Genomic DNA, 17,174 nt, shown 5'->3' on the forward strand with positions numbered 1-17,174 from the left:
GTACCTTTAGCTTTTCATTCCTCATTTTAATCTCCTTAAATCTTTCCTTAAAATCTACTTCCTTGTCAGCTGGCCTGATAAAGGAAGACACCTCCACACTCTTATGTCTATGTATAGTCTGGGTGTTTGAAGAAGAGGGTTTCCATGTTTTTGTTGATGCAGCAGTCTCAGTTGGTTGTCTACTTCTTTGCCCCATTGCATCAGTATCATTTATTTCTACTGATGCAATGCTTTCCTCCTATTTAGAAACAGGAGTCAATTTGGGCTTTTTGATTAGTTGGAACTGCTGATCAGTGGTCTCCATGGCAGAGCTTGATGCTTCCTCCCTGTTTCTTTTGGGATTCTTCTCCTCATTGACAAGAGTTTGAATGATGGGAGGGATATTCATTGGCTCTTCCAAGTCTCGGACCTGAAAGAAAGAGATTTGGTTAAATTGTTTCTCCAAATCAATCATGGTGTTCTCCACATCCACCACTGTGCGGTCCATATCTATCAATGTATTCTCTACCCATTTTGACTAGTTAGCATACTGTTCAATGTCACGTCTTGGGTAGTGGATGTAAGGTCCTAGCTTGACCTTTTGTTTGAGCTTGTTTATAACCCCATGAGGGTCATAATACCAAATGAAACTATGTTGGAAGTTCATGTCTTGAAGCATCTTATAAACCTCAGGTCTGGCCTCTCTGGTGTTGCAGATGAAAGGTCCCATTTGGTTTTTCATCTTAAACTGTGTCTTCTTCCTAGCAACTAGGAAGTTGACTTCATCTGCACTTATCATTTTCCTGAAGTATTCTAGGGAAAATATTCTCATTGGGAGATACTTAGGCAATTTGTAGGGGGTAACTCACAGCCATAGATCTGATTTCAGTATGATTCTAGTAGAGGTACAAGTCTCCTACTCTGCTATTATTTCCCAGTTGTAGTACTCTCTTGATCTCAATACTGATTCTAGGTTGAGTGCTAGAAGTCAACATGTTTATGATAGGGTGAACAATACAATCTATGAAGTCTTTGTATGTGAATGTTGTGTTATACCTCTAGACCAAGGGTGTCTAGTAGATGACGGCTCTTTCCTTTCTGCTGGTATCTATTTTCTAAATCTTCACTAGGAACTTGTCTGTCTAGTAATATAGAAACATGTAAAACAACACTGAAGAGTACTTGAACACTCTTTCAATGGGTAATTTGGTAAATTGTTCATGAATTCTATCTACAATGAACTGAGCATAATCAAACATAATAGCAGGGGGCTGACCTGGTGTGAAAATAGACATAAAAGCCATGATCATCTCATCCACAAACTCGTTTGATGTGAATCCTAGGATGCTTGAGATTATGGTGATTATTCTCCTGCCAGTCTCCGAAAAAAATAGCAAAAACATAGGGTGGAATGTCTTTAGGAGTATGGCACTCCTCAATGATGAAATTCTAAAATATTTGTTTGATCTTGGCTAGGTCCAATGTCTTATATAGGTCCAACAGGTTTGCAATGGACAAAGGAGTAGATTAGGAGTAGAATGGATTTACAGTATCTGGTTAATAGACTCAGCAGTAATTGAAAACAAGAAATCCTGGTTTGGGGCAATTACAGCCCTTTGGCTAGGAACATAACAGGCAAAAATGTACAATGTCTGGGAAAATGTGGACTTCTGGGAATGTATACTTGGGTAGATTTGGGTCCCAAAGGTGGATATCATCAACATGGTTAGGAACCTATCCTTGGCCCAACAATGGATTCTCAGAAGGTTTTTGTGGGTGACTGTGTCTTTGATTCGAAAATCCCTGTCTTCCAGGGCCAAATGGTCAATGTCTAAATGAGGGGTTGTCACTGGTCTAACATCTAAAGAGGTTGGGGTTGCCATCTTTGTAATAAATTATGTAAATTGGGCTTATATGGTTATTAGAAGTGAAGCCTTTGATAATTCTGTAATAGGAGTAGGGTATTAGCAGTTTGTAGGTTGGGGTTCTAGTACTTTGGGAATGGAAGACTCTTAATTAAATTGAAATTAATAAAATTCTTTCATTTATTTTAAGAATTTAATGTTCTTTCTTTAAAGAGAGGGTAATTCTTGGTTCTTGTTCAAATACCTGGAATTTACAGTCGGTGCTACAACTAGTTTTCAATTGGGGTTTGCAGAGTGCTTCGACAACTAGGATGGTGTGTGATGGTGTCATCAGAAGGCTCTGATAGTTGATAGCTGGTCACAGGAGTTCGGAAGGCGTAGGTGCTTCAGAGGTTCAGCAATGAGATTTGAGCGAAAAGGGTGAAAATGGGGGTCGGAAGGCTTTTAACTGCAAACGGTTGAAAAAATGGCAAGGAAAAAATGTTTTATGAATGCTGTTGGTTTTCATTTTGGCGGGGAGGTGGTTTTGGAGGCCATTGCACCGCTTATGGGGGTCGAGCGGTATTTTTCTAGGGGAACGCAATCTATGCCAGAGGCTGAGATGTAGGCAAATGGGCCCCGAGCAAAACCGCCCATATCGCGTGCTCTTGGGCCATTAAAGGTCGGACATCACATGAGTGTGATATGGGCGATGGTTGTTGGATCTAGGGGTGGATGATCAGACGGTCATCATGTGGGAATGTTGTGCAGTCGGGCGATGGGGTGAAGGTTATTGGGACCCATGGGTTTTAATTATGGTTTAGAGTAATTAACCCATGTTTAAGTACATATTAATTAAACTACGGAGTTTTAGGGGTTGTGGGCTTAGTTTACCTCACCAGGGTGGTGGGATAAACTCGAGTTTAGTTGGGAAAATGGTTAAGTGGTAGAATTAGTGAGGCGAGGGGTTTTTAGAGTTAGGATAAAGGGTTTAGAGGGGTTTTAGGGAATTATTGAAGTGAAAACATGATTTTAAAAGGGGGGAAAGGGGTTTCACACTTAGGGGAATGGATTTTAGGAGTAATTGACTAGGGAAATGTGTGAAACTAAGGGGTAGGAGTAAAAATGAGGGGAAGGGGTTTTCATAAGCCATGAAGGGTTAAAAGGGAAATTATTGAGTATATAGTGGGGCTTAAATGCAATGAAGGGGAAGTTAGGCAAATTAGCTTATGAGCATGATTTTTTCATTGATAACTATTCCTGCACACTTAAAATACATAGCTAAGTATGATAGTAGAGCTTATGCTCCAAATAACTTGTATTTCTACAACCTTTCTTTACTTACCCTAACATTTTTTCTTCACTTTGGTGGGTGCACTTAAGCTATCAAGCCCTTTTCTTTCCTTTTCTTTTATAAAACAAACTATATACTTCTAACCTTATATCTTCCAAGGGCTCAAATTAAACTGATGAGCTCCTTTTATTTCTCTACCTATCTAATGATCTGCCAAGATTAAACTGTTTGGTCAGATTTTTATTCTCTAACTATAAACATGAAATTCAAAGCATGAAATAGTCAAGATTAAATAGTTTGACTATCATGGGTTGTGGCATATAGGACAAGTTGCACACAACCATTATTTAAGGCATTAATAGTAAAAAGTAGTGGCACTTGGACTTGCACACTTTCATGATCTGTTTTTTGTTTGGGGTTCATGTTTTTTCATTTTTTGATCTTTTCTTATTTTTCTTGTCCTTTGATATTTCTTTTAGGACATACCCTCTTTACATTTTTAAATTTTAATATGGAAAACTTTTGCATAAAGAAAAGGTATGTACAATATTACAAGACTTAACCTCAGCCAATTCAAAATTATGAATCCTATCACTATAGGACTCTAACAGTGGCTCCACATGGGGATGGCATTTTTTTGGTGAAATGTCAAGAACTATGAAGATCAGTAGCCTTTGAATTGTGACTGTAGTTACCTTGTGAACTGTCCTTCTGTGATTTCTACTTTATTGATACTTATGACAGTAAATCCCTCAAAGCTCAGGGCCTTCTCTCTGGGCTTCAACTTCAAAGGATTACCATCAAATCCAATCTACACTCTGCAATGTTATGTACAATGATGCAAAGTAAAGTGAACTATTGTGAGTCAGTGGAAAAATAATGCTTCAGCATTCTACCATTAACAGGTCCTCCTGGTAGATCTGATCCATCTATGTTTGTTAAGAAAAAGGCATTGTTGCCTTTGTAGCCATAAATGACATAAGGCACTTACCACAAAAAATCAAATTTTCCATTCTTGCCTTTGTCTTCTCTCCTTGAATCCCATTTCAAAAATTTATCTCCTATGTAAAAATCATCTGCTTTGGTCTTTTTATCAAAGAAATTCTTGATATTTTCTTGGATTACCAGTGATTTTACATATACTTCTTCTCTAGTTTGCTACAGGTGTATGGTCTGATTTATTCTTCTCTTAATATCATTTGGTTCCACCTGCAATTTCTAGATGATCTTCATCACTGGCACTCCAAAGGATGATGGGAAAAATGTATCCATCCCATAAACCAGCCGATAGGGTGATGTTCCAATGGACTTCTTAGTAGTTAGTCTATCTGCCCATAAGGCATTGACTAACTTCTTATTCCATGTCGTTTTGTTATCTTCCATCAATTTTTTAATAATATTGACTAGAATTTTGTTGGATGATTCTACAAGCCCATTACCTTGAGGGTAATAAGCTGTGGAGTGGCCAAGGGTGATGTGGTATCTATTACAGAAGTCTATCATTCTTTTGGATTTAAAGGCTGTTGCATTATCAGTAATGAGCTTCTGGGGACATCTGAATCTTGATAGGATATTGCTCTCTAGGAAGGAGATTACGACAGTGTCTGTGGCTTGCGTAGAAGGTATCGCCTCTATCCATTTTGTGAAGTAGTTAGTAGCTGTCAAAATCCATTTGTGTTCAGCTAATGAGGCTGGGTGTATTTCTCTAATGAAGTCTAACCCCCACTGTTGAAATGGCATTTTAGTGGAAATTGGCTGAAGTGGCAAGGGTAAAAGTTTTCTCTTTCCCTCAAAAATCGGGCATTTATGATAGGAGGTCACATGTTTTTTAACATTTGCAAACAAAGTAGGCCAATAGAAACCAACCCTCAGAATTTTGTCAGTAGTACTCTTCCAGTACAAGAGTCCTCCACAATCCCCTACATGAAACTCTTGTAAAATCTTGTCAGCTTCATTGTTATGAAACCGGCTCAAGAAAAAGATAGAAAACATAGATCAATGCCTTAAAATTTAGCCTCTTCGAGGGGGCAACCTCCTTTACATTACATAAATGAACAATTCTTGGATGATTCAAATCACAAAACCCCCTTTCTATATATAGGAGTCTAAGGAGTCACAATATAACCCAGCCGACCTAACAATAATAATATAAAGCCACAAAAATAACAATAGAGGGATTCTATGGGGCACAGTAATAACAATATGGGGACAATAGGGGCACAACAATATTAATAAGGGGTACAACTACAATAGTAATGGGGTAATCACTAGTATTATAGTGACCCAACATGCCCATCTCCTTCAAAAAAGTGTTGTCCTCAACACTTGAGTAGTTCTGGATGCTTCTGTATAAAATTCTCATCCTCCCATGTGGAATCTTCAGCAGATAAGTTCTTCCACTTGATAAGATACTCTGAAATTGATCGATTTCGTAGCTGTCGAGTTCTTGTTTTTGTGACTGCTTCTGGTTCCAATATAATTTTTCCTTCCTCGTCAAGTTTTGGAAATATTGTTTGAACTGGGAGCTTATCGCCTATAACCTTCTTTAAACATGAAACATGGAAAACTAGGTGCAATCGAGAAGCTGCAGGAAGCCCCAATTTGTATGCCATAGTACCAATCTTTTGCAACACCTTGTACAGACCATAATACTTTGGTGATAATTTATTATCCTTCTTAGCTTGCTTGAGGGACATTTTCTTATATGGTTGTAGCCGTAGGAATACCCAATCACCTACATCAAAACTTCTTTCACTACGATGTTGATCTGCATGTTGTTTCATTCTATTCTGTGCCAACACGAGGTTATCCTTTAAGAGTTGGAGGACTTGTTGTTGATGTTCGATGTGATGTTCCACTGCTTGAACCTTAGAATTTTCTCTTAAATATGATGTGATGCATGGTGGTTGATACCCATAAAGTGCCATAAATGGGGTCATTTTTGTTGCTGTATGGAAGGAAGTGTTATACCACCATTCAGCCAGAGGCAACCATTTGACCCATTGTGTCTGTTTATCAGATACAAAGCAACGAAGATATCCTTCCAAACATTTGTTTACTATCTCAGTTTGCCCATCAGATTGAGGATGATAAGATGAGCTATGAGCTAACTAAGTACCAAGACAAGAAAATAATTCTGTCCAAAAATTTCCAGTGAAAATGGGATCTCTGTCACTTATAATAATCTTTGGGTTTCCATGTAGCTTTTGAATTGTTTCCATAAATGCAGTAGAAAATGTACTGGCTTTAAATGGATGTGATAATGCACAAAAGTGTTCATACTTGGTAAGTCTGTCAACTACCACCATGATGACACTCTTTCCCTCAGACTTGGGTAAACCTGTGATAAAATCCATTGAAACCTCCTCCCAAGGTTGGCTTGGAATGGATAAAGGTTGTAATAGACCCGGTGTCTTAATTGTTTCAACTTTATTTTGTTGGCAAACCAAACATTCCGCCACAAACTTTTGAATATCTGATTTAAGGCCATCCCAAAAAAATTCCTTCTTAATCCTGTGGTAAGTTTTTAAAAATCCCGAGTGCCCTCCTAAGGGAGAAGTGTGCAATTCCATAAGAATCTTTTGTTTTAGCTGTGAATTCTTACAGAGGTATAAGCGATCTTTGTACCATAATGAATCATTTTTCCAGCTAAATGTATCCGATGTACTGGAATCTTGTTGTAACTTTCGAATAAGTGCCCACACTTCTTCGTCATTCTTCCATTCCTACCTTGCTTTGTTTATCCAATCTGGTTGGATAATAGAAATGGCGCACAACAATGCTTCCACATCCTCATCCTTTCTTGAGAGTGCATCTTCCACCACATTTTGCTTCCATTTTTTGTAGATGATTTCAAAGTCATAACCCAACATCTTTGTGACCCACTTTTGTTGCTCTTCAGAGGATAATCTTTGTTCTAAAAAGTGTTTAAGGCTATCATGATCCGTTTTTACCTTGAAGTGTCTTCCCATTAGGTAGGGTCACCATTTCTTAAGTGCATGGAGTATTGCCAACATTTCCTTCTCATAAATAGCTTTGTGTAAAAACTTTCCCTTGATTGGACGACTTTCAAAAGCAATGGGTCTTTCATCTTGCATTAAAACAGCACCAATTCCATTTCCTGAAGCATTAAATTCCACAATAAAGGTTTTTTTGAAGTCTAGTGTAGCTAAGACAGGTGCTTGGCACATTTCCTCTTTAAGATGTTCGAAGGCCTTTGTTGTTTCTGGAGTCCATGAAAATGCATCTTTCTTCAATAGTGTTGTTAGAGGTGCTGCTATTCTCCCATAATTCTTAACAAACTTGCGATATTACCCTGTCAACCCGAGAAATCCTCGCAGATGCTTTATGGATGTGGGGATTTTCCATTACTTAATGGCTTTAATTTTGCTAGGGTCTACCTTAACTCCTTCATGAGATACAATATGACCCAGATATTCCACCTCTTGTACTCCAAAGAAACATTTGGATCTTTTTGCATATAATTTTTTCTTCTCTAATAGTTGTAGCACCCTATCAACATGTTCAACATCATCCTTCTAAGGAATGGTTTGAAAATTGAATTCATCAAACCTTGAAATGTTGAGGGTGCATTGGTAAGGCCAAAAGGCATGACCAAAAATTCATAATGACCCTCATGAGTTCTAAATGCTGTTTTCGGAATGTCTTCAGTCTTCATTCTGATTTGATGATATCCTGAACGAAGATCCAACTTGGTGAAGTAAATTGATCCATGAAATTCATCCAATAGTTCATCAATGACAGGAATGGGAAACTTATCTTTAATAGTGAGCTTGTTGAGCTCCTTATAATCCGGACACATGCACCATGATCCATCCTTCTTTTGCACCAATACTACTGGAGTAGAGAAAGAACTTTGACTCGGTTGAATTATACCAGCCTCTAGCATTTCTGCAACCACACGTTCAATTTCACTCTTTTGGGCATAGGGATATCTGTACGGCCTGATGTTTGGAGGAACACTTCCTGGAATCAGATGAATAGCATGATCATGATCACGAATAGGTGGGAGACCTTTGGGAGTCTCAAATACCTTGGAATGATTGTCCAAGACTTTTTGGAGATCTGGAGAAATAGATGATTCCAATGTGGAAACATCTAGCGAACATAATTGTGCAATTACACCTTTTCATTCCTTTTTTAGAAGCTTTGTCATACCTTTAGAGCTGATTATCTTTCCTGGTTTCCCTCCAATACCCCTTAATTCAACTTCCTTTCCTTCCATAGAAAACTTCATGAAAAGTTCTTGAAAATTAAAAGCTATTTTACCCAAGGATTGTAGCCATTGGACTCCTAATACAACATCAACACCTCCCATTGGAATGGAAAGCATTGGGCTAGTCAATACATATTCTCCCATGGATAGCTTGATATTGTGGCACTTTCCAGAGCAATTTATTGTTCCTCCATTTGCAACCATCACTTGACACTCTGGTGCTAGATATAAGAAGCAATTCAATTCTTTCGCTACCTTACAATGAATAAAATTGTCGGTACTTCCTGAATCAATCAACACTATTACCTTTTTCTTCTTGATTTGTCCTTCTATCTTGATGGTTTGAGGAGTGGTAATTCCCACCAATGCATTACAAGATATGGTCGGATTCATTTGTTCTTCATCTAGGCTTTGTTCCTGGAGTATATCCTCTTCTTTTGACCTTTCTTTCTCCTTTTCTTCTTCCTCTTCACAATCTATGTAGAATAATTTCTTCTCAGCACACTTATGACCTTTAGTGTATTTGCTATCACAACTGTAACAAAGCCCTTTTGCTCTTTTTTCTTCCAATTGTTGTGGTGTCAACCTTATAGGTTGTGGAAGACTAGCGGCAACAACACTTCCGTCTTTATAGTTGTGAGTGGTATGCTTCCTCGTTGACATAATTTTTCTTTCCATTTTTCTTACTAACCTAAATGCCTTCTCTAATGAATCAGGTTCCCAAAGGTGAACATCATGTTGGATATTATCCTTTAAAGACCATATGAACACATCAATCCTATGCTCCTATGGAATATTTTTTACCCTTATGTTCAATTTTTGGAACTCCTCAATGTGCTTTGTTATTGAACCCTTTTGTTTGAGACTTATCAATTGGCTAAAAAAAGTGTTGCTTTTTGTATCCTCATAATGTGCTATCAATTCTTCCGTAAAAATTGCCCAAGTGATAAATTGTTTACGAGAGCAAAGCCATTGATACCATACAAACTGATTTGGTTCCAAATATAAAGTTGCAATACGTACCTTTTGTGTGTTTTGCACATTATTGAGATCGAAAAATTGCTCCATATGTAATATCCATGTTGCAGGATCCTTGCCATCAAACTTCCTCATATCGATTTTTGGAATATGGTGCGTCTTTGATCCAACATTAGAGTCTATAAAATCATGATTAACATTTCCTTTGTTTGCATCATGAGTTTCCTTTCCTCCCCTTTCACCATTAGTAAGTATTTCTTGTAGAAAATTTGTCAAATTTGCCTTCAAATCTATCTTCAAATCGTCAATCTTGGCTTCCATGCCCTTTGTCTTAGATTCCACCCCATTTCTCTTAGCTTCTGTTAGCTTTTGTGAGAGTGAAATTTATTGCACTTGGTCTTGTAATTTTGATATATCATGTAGCATTTCTTCCTCTTCTTCTTGAGTCCTGCTAGAGCTTTCATATTGCTTACTAGGTGTTTGCATTTTCTTTCCTTGGGGCATCAATTACCGATACTAATGCTCTACTATGCCCTTTGAATTCATTAAAAATAATTTTTCAAACCAAGCTTAAGAAAAAATTTAAAAAATCTACACACCTTTTTTCACTTTGTAGGAGCTCTATATTGCCTCTAATGTATCTCTGTAATTTCGGATCATCCAATTCTAAAATTGTGACCTGTGGTAGCCCTCTGTGTCCTCTTTCCAATGCCACTAGTTTGACCCCAATTGGATTCTCCAATGAAGAGTTATGCCAAATCTCCCACAGTGACCTGATTATAGACTAATTCAGTAGAGCGAACTTGTACGACGTGCCACGTGTCCCTGTTTTGACCTTTGGCTCTGAAAAATATTTACAAGAAACTATAGTCCGTCCTATTTCTGTACCTTCTTACAAAATTGCAATCTGATGCTCAGAGAGAAAGTTATGATGATTTTCCCCAGGTCACCTGTTTGGAATGTAATTCAGGATTCTGCAAAAAGACCAACTTCCTCAGATCATATCTCTGCAAATATAGCGTGAAAAACTCTGAAATTTGGACCTGAACTTTAGTACGATGTCTTCTCAAATGGGTTTTTTTTTAGCTTCTGAAACATCGTAGAAAAAAAGTTATAGTGAAAATGCCACGATGACCTGTTTGGAGCAACGAAACCCTAGAATCCAAAGCTCCGATACCAAATGTTATGAAACCAGCTCAAGAAAAAGATAGAAAAGATAGATCAACGCCTTAAAATTTAGCCTCTTCGAGGGGGCAACCTCCTTTACATTACATAAATGAACAATTCTTGGATGATTCAAATCACAAAACCTCCTTTCGATATATAGGAGTCTAAGGAGTCACAATATAACCCAGCCGACCTAACAATAATAATATAAAGCCACAAAAATAACAATAGAGGGATTCTATGGGGCACAGTAATAACAATATGGGGACAATAGGGGCACAACAATATTAATAAGGGGTACAACTACAATAGTAATGGGGTAATCACTAGTATTATAGGGACCCAACATTCATCTTTCAATAAACAAGTTAAAACAATACCACTATTGTCCTTCCAAAACAATGCATTATCTACAATACAATATCTTAATGACTTCATTTTTAAGAATCTAGCTTTAGTTCTTGTCAATCCAGGAGGAGTTTGTAGGTTTAGTAATACAAATGTAATATATGCATACCATGGTGAATCTGTAGAAGGTTCACTAATCTGTGGAGTCGCCATCTCCTCTTGATCATCAAGGGCACTAATGAAGTTGATATCAAGGGCCTGACAGTTCGATTCAGACATGAGTTTGGCTAAACCATGGCCTTTGATAAGATTATTTGGCTTTATCTCTATGTCATATTCCAATATTGTGGCAATCCACTTGCCTCTTTTCCCTTCAGTCCCATTTTGTGTCAAAATGTGCTTAACTACAGAGTTTGGAACATAAGCAATAATGTGGAATGTACACTCTGAAGTCTTTGATTGCCTTAACTAAAGCTAATGCCTGTTTCTCCATGATATTGTATTTAAGTGAGGAATCTCTTAAGGATTTACTAAAGAATGCTATTGGTTGTTATTTTGCAGCAAGACTATTGCAATGGTGTGTTCTGAAGCAAAAGAAAAAATAATAAAATCTTGTTAAAGTCGAGACTTATTAGGACTGGAGTTTTGGTTAAAGCTTCCTTAACAGCTTCAAAGGATTGTTTGGCCTCCACTGTCCATTTAATTGTTGAGTCCTTTCTAAGAATGTTATTTAACTCCCTAATTAATTCTTCTAGATTTGAGATGAATCTCCTAAGAAAATTAATCTTACCTAGAAATGATTGCAACTCTTTAATGTTTTGGGGATGGGAAATGGTCAAAATGGCTTCTATTCTTGATCCAAATGGATCCTAGAACACTCTCTAAGTTTTCATGAACTCTTTAAAAATCATGCCAAAGATTCAAAGTCTTATAAAGATCAAGCTATCGGCAGGAATCCTCATACAGTTGCAATGGTGATCAACGCGGATCAACGAGGGTCGTCGATCTAGGGCGTAGAGCGGTGGACCATGGTAACGCATGCTGACACCAACTAGCAAATGCAGGGACAAATTTAAGCAGTGGAGGTAGTTTCTGATATGTGATTAGAGACAAGTCACTAATTGCATATCGCAGGGTAAACCTCTCAGTGAAGAGAAGCCTCGAGCACCCGGACCTGAAATAATTATAAAATGGGGAAAATATTGTTTCGGTTCCATCGGAGCGGGATTCCACAAAACCGGTAGGATATTGGATGGGCTTCAAGTGGTAAGTGGTTTCAACTGAGTTTTGCCCGATGCCATACAATGATTGACATGCGTCCTGGCAGAAGAGAGAGAGAACCGCTCACATCGGATGGGTAAACATCATGCTACTCAATCGCCCGATATGAACGACAACCGTAGGATCTGGGGACCCCAGATCAATGATGGAGATGCATTCCGATGGATGACCAAATTTGACAAGATTATAAAGCAAGATCACATAGGATTTGGAGTCCGATATGGATGATGCATTGGTAGAAGGTCGTGTTTTGCGGGAATTCTTGGAGTTAACAAAAAAATGGTCATTTCAAATATGTCCAAGAGAACTGACACTCATCCGTTATGAAATAGGTGGCCGCCTCCCTGGGATTCAAACGGACAGAGGTAGGGGAACCGGAAAGCCGGAAGTGGAAACAAATAGTTAGGAAGAAGATTGGCTTTAAAGCCACAAACTGACAGAGAGAGAGGAGAGCAGTAAGCAGTAGGCAGTAAGCCAAAAGCAGAGAGAAGAAGCTGAGCGGACCTATAGAAGAAAAGGTAGCATCGAGCAAGGATTAGGACAGAGACAGAGAGTGTCAGAGAGTCTGTGTACTCTAGTGAAGACTTGTGAGGTTCAAGTGAACTCCTTTATACATGCCTGTCATGTATTGAGTCTCATATTGGGCTCATACTACCGTGACCAATAGAGGTCAAGAATCAGTGAGGAGATTCTGTGTACTCTAGAGACTTCGTGGATCCAGGTTTAGTCTTACTGATTTATACCTGTTATGTGAGACTCAAATTGAGATCACTATTGTAAAAAATCTGCTTTGAAAACATAATAGAGAGGCCACCACTAGAGGTTGGACCAGGAGACGTAGCCTAGGAGGATTGGGTGAACTCCTTATTAAACTTGTTGTGTTTATATGAGTTGCCTATTATGTTTTCTTTTACTACTTCATTGTTTGCGTATTTCATAATCTTATTGATCTGTTGCACAAAATAACATAGGCGCATCCATGCACATGAGTCTGTAATACCTTATTGTTTGTCTTAGATCAATTTTAGATCAAGTGGTATTAGAGCTCTAGGTTGCTAAGGTTAGACAAGGTTGCGCTGGATTTTTTTTTTTTTTTGTTGAATGCTAACTAGGAAAAAGCTCCAATTAGGAGAAGGAGAGTTAGTTGAAGCTAACCCAGAAATTGGAAGAGTCTATCCTAGGAGGAAAATGGCAGAAGAAATTCCCTTCGAATCAGACTCCCAGTTCATGGACAGTTTCATTACCATGAGAGCCATGGCAGAGGAAATGTATAGAGAATTTAAGAAAGGTAGAGGTGAAGATTCTTCAACCTCCAAACAAGATAAAGGAGTAGAAGAACCTCTTCTAGTTGCCCACCCAGGAGGCAAAGAAAAAGAAGAAAATCCCTCTCCACCATCTCCCCCATCATCACCTTCATCATCATCTTCTTCACATAAAGAAAGCCCTGAAAAGAAAAAGAAGAAACCTTCTTTGATTAAATTAGATGTGAAGTTTGATTTGTCAGTTTATGACGAAGAATTGAATGCAGAAAAGCTAGATAACTGGATTAGACAGATGGATGTATATTGGAGAGTGCAGAACATCAATTCGGAAAGGAGAAAGATTCAACTGGCTAGCCTATGCCTTGGGGGAATTGCCCTAGTATGGTGGGAAGGCATGACACAAGCTGATTTGAAGAAGCATGGTAAAATTCTTTCTACCTAGAATGAATTTGTTTTTTCCATTAAAAAACAATTCTATCCACTAGCTTATATGTAGGAAGCTATGATGAGTTGGCAAACTCTTCGCCAATTAAAAGGGCAAAGTGTACAAAGCTACACCCAAGAATTTAGGAAAAGAGCTTTGATTCTAGGCCTTTCTTTAGACTCACCTAAAACTCTGATGAAGTATATCGATGGTCTACACAGCTATTTAAAGCACACCATTCTCATGTTTAACCCTACTAGCATAGATGAGGTATCTATTCAGGCTACACATCTAGAGGGTAGAGGTAAGAATGTGAACTCAGAGGTTGGGGGATCATCAAAACCCACTTCAAGCAAGAAAAGGAAAAGAGAAAGCCGAAATGGAAAGAGAGGAAGACAAATGCTGTACAAAATACCAAACCTTCATGCACTCACTACAAGAAGGATGGGCTTGATGATGAACACTGTTGGATTCTACATCCAGCACTGAGGCCCAAGAAGTTCGATGGAAAAAAGAAGAAGACTGTTGCAGCTATTCAGAAGGATTTGGGGTCAGACTCGGGGGATGAAACAATAATCACAGGCACATGTATAAAAGGTTGTCCACTTTAGAGAATGCAGAAATCAAGAAGCAGGTATAGGAGCTACTCGAGAAAGGGTTCATAAGACCTAGTACATCACCATGTGGGTCTCAAATTGTCTTGGTGAGAAGGAAATATGGCTCATGGAGAATGTGCATTGATTATCGAGCACTGAATAAGATAACAATAAAAAATCGTTATCCCCTTCCTTGCATAGATGATATATTAGATTAGTTGAAAGAAGTTGTTTACTTTTCCAATTTGGACTTGCATAGTGGTTACCATCAGGTCAGAGTTGCAAAGAAAGATGCATGGAAGACTGCTTTCAAAACAAAGCAGGGATTGTATGAGTGGTTAGTTATGACTTTTGGGTTAACTAATGCTCCTGCTACTTTCATGAGAGTAATGAATGATGTAATCAGGCCTTTTATTGATGATTTTGTCATTGTATATCTAGATGACATTCTTATATTTAGTAAAACATGGTAAGAACATTTGAAGCATGTAAAGAAGACTTTAGATGTTTTCAAAAGAGAAAATCTTTATGTTAAGCTATCAAAATGTGAATTTGGAAAAAAATATCTGAATTATTTGGGTCATATTGTAGGGGGTGGTGAATTGAAGATAGATCCCTCTAAGGTTGCAGTCATTGTAAACTGGCCTAAACCCAAATCTGCTACAGAAGTTAGAAGCTTCCTAGGAGTAGCACAGTGTTGGAGAAAGTTTATTGCTAACTTTTCCTTGATTGCATCTCCCTTACATGCTTTAATAAGAATTGAAAAAGGTGTTTCAGTGGGGAGGAAAACAATATAAAGCCTTCGACACCTTAAAAGAAAAGATTAGTATAGCACCAATACTAGCACTGCCCAATCTTCAAAGACCCTTTGAGATTGAAATGGATGCTAGTGACTATGCCATGGGAGCAGTGTTGATGCAGCACGGTAAATCCATATGTTATCATTCTGAGACATTTAATTCTATAGTAGTTAATTATCCCACATATGATAAAGAATTGTATGCATTAGTACAAATTGTGAAAAAGTGGAAACTCTATCTAATGGGAAAAAATACAGTTATACATACTGATCATCAACCACTTCAATATTTACACTCACAAACTAAGTTGCAGCAATCAAGACACTATAGGTGGATTGGTTTTCTACAACAATTTCATCTTGTCATTAGATATAAAAAGGGCATACACAATAAACTTGCAGATATGTTGTCTAAACCAATCATAAATGCATCTACTATACTTAAGCACAATTCAATATTGCATGAAAGCTACATTGAACAGTATGCTCAAGATATAGATTTCAAAGATGTATATGCAACTTTAAGTCATGGAAAACAAGTAGAAGAATTGGATTATCATGTTAAGGACCAACTCTTGTATCATTTTGGAAAGTTATGCATTCATCAAACTGAAAGAGTAAAGATAATTCAAGAAGCACACACTTCTCTAATATTAGGTCACTTTGGTGTAAGTAAAACAGTTGCATAGTTGCAAAGATTTTGTTATTGGCCAAAAATGAATGAAACAGTTTCTAGATATGTAAGAGGGTGTACCATGTGTGCTAAAAGCAAGCCCAGCAATAGAAAACTAGGCTTGTACACTCCACTACCAGTTCCTTATCATCCTTGGGAAAGTGTTTCCATGGAATTTGTTGGGGGATTGCCTAAATCTAGAAAAGGTCATGATTATTTATATGTTATTATGGATAGGTTCAACAAAATGTGTATTTTAATACCTTGTAACAAACATATTATAGTTGAACAAACATCGAAATTGTTCTTTCAGCATGTATGGGTTTATTTTGGATTACCCACTTCCATTGTATCTGATCGAGATTCCTGATTTGTTGGGAAATTTTGGTCGAGTCTGTGGGAATTAATGGACACCAGACTGAAGAAGAGCACAACTTTTCATCCGTAAATGGATGGCCAAATAGAGGTAGTCAATAGGATAGTGGTCTAGTTGTTCAGAGGCTATTGCAGCAAGCATCCCAAGCTTTGGGATGAACATTTATGTTATGTGAAACATGCTTACAACTGGGCTAAACATTCTTCTACACAGAGATCTCCTTTTGAGACCTGTTTTGGTTTCACACCAAGGTCTCCCTTGGACTTTTTCTTTGGTAAAGACATAGCGGTTGATGGACACAGTGATGTGGACAAGGCAACCAAGTTCATTGAACAAATCCAAGAGATTCAACAGGCAGTATAGGAACAGCTGGAAAAGAGCTAAGCCAAGTACAAGGCAAGGCATGACAAGCATCAGATTGAGCATAGTTTCCAAGTTGGTGAATAAGTCTGGCTGTATATCAATAAAGACAGAATGTAAGGTGAAGGTAAGAAGTTGAAGCCAATAAGGTATGGACCTTTCAAGATACTTGAAAAAATCAGTGAGAATTCTTTTCGCCTTGATTTTCCAGCTTACATGCACATCTATTCAGTAGTTAATGTAGAAAGCTTGAGATTGTTTGAACCTTCATTGATTGAAGATCTCGAAGAGCAGAGTCAATTGCCTTCTATTGATGATCTGTTGCCTGAATATCTCAATGAATTGTAGGAAGATACAATTCTGGACAAGAAGGTGAGAACTACAAGCAGAGGGGATGTTGAGTACCTCAAAATTGGACTCAAAGGTTCAAAACCAAGTAGTGCAAGATGGATAGAAATTAGGCAAGTGAGGAATCTATATCCTCACTTGATTGATGCTTAAAAACCAGCTTTTGGTTGTTCAAAATCTTTTTCAGTGGGAAGGTGTGATCCAAATGG

Source organism: Pinus tabuliformis, chromosome 1_2 (genome assembly GCF_031772625.1).
Source record: "Pinus tabuliformis cultivar Carrire ecotype Pingquan chromosome 1_2, CPIR1, whole genome shotgun sequence".
NCBI lineage: Eukaryota > Viridiplantae > Streptophyta > Pinopsida > Pinales > Pinaceae > Pinus > Pinus tabuliformis.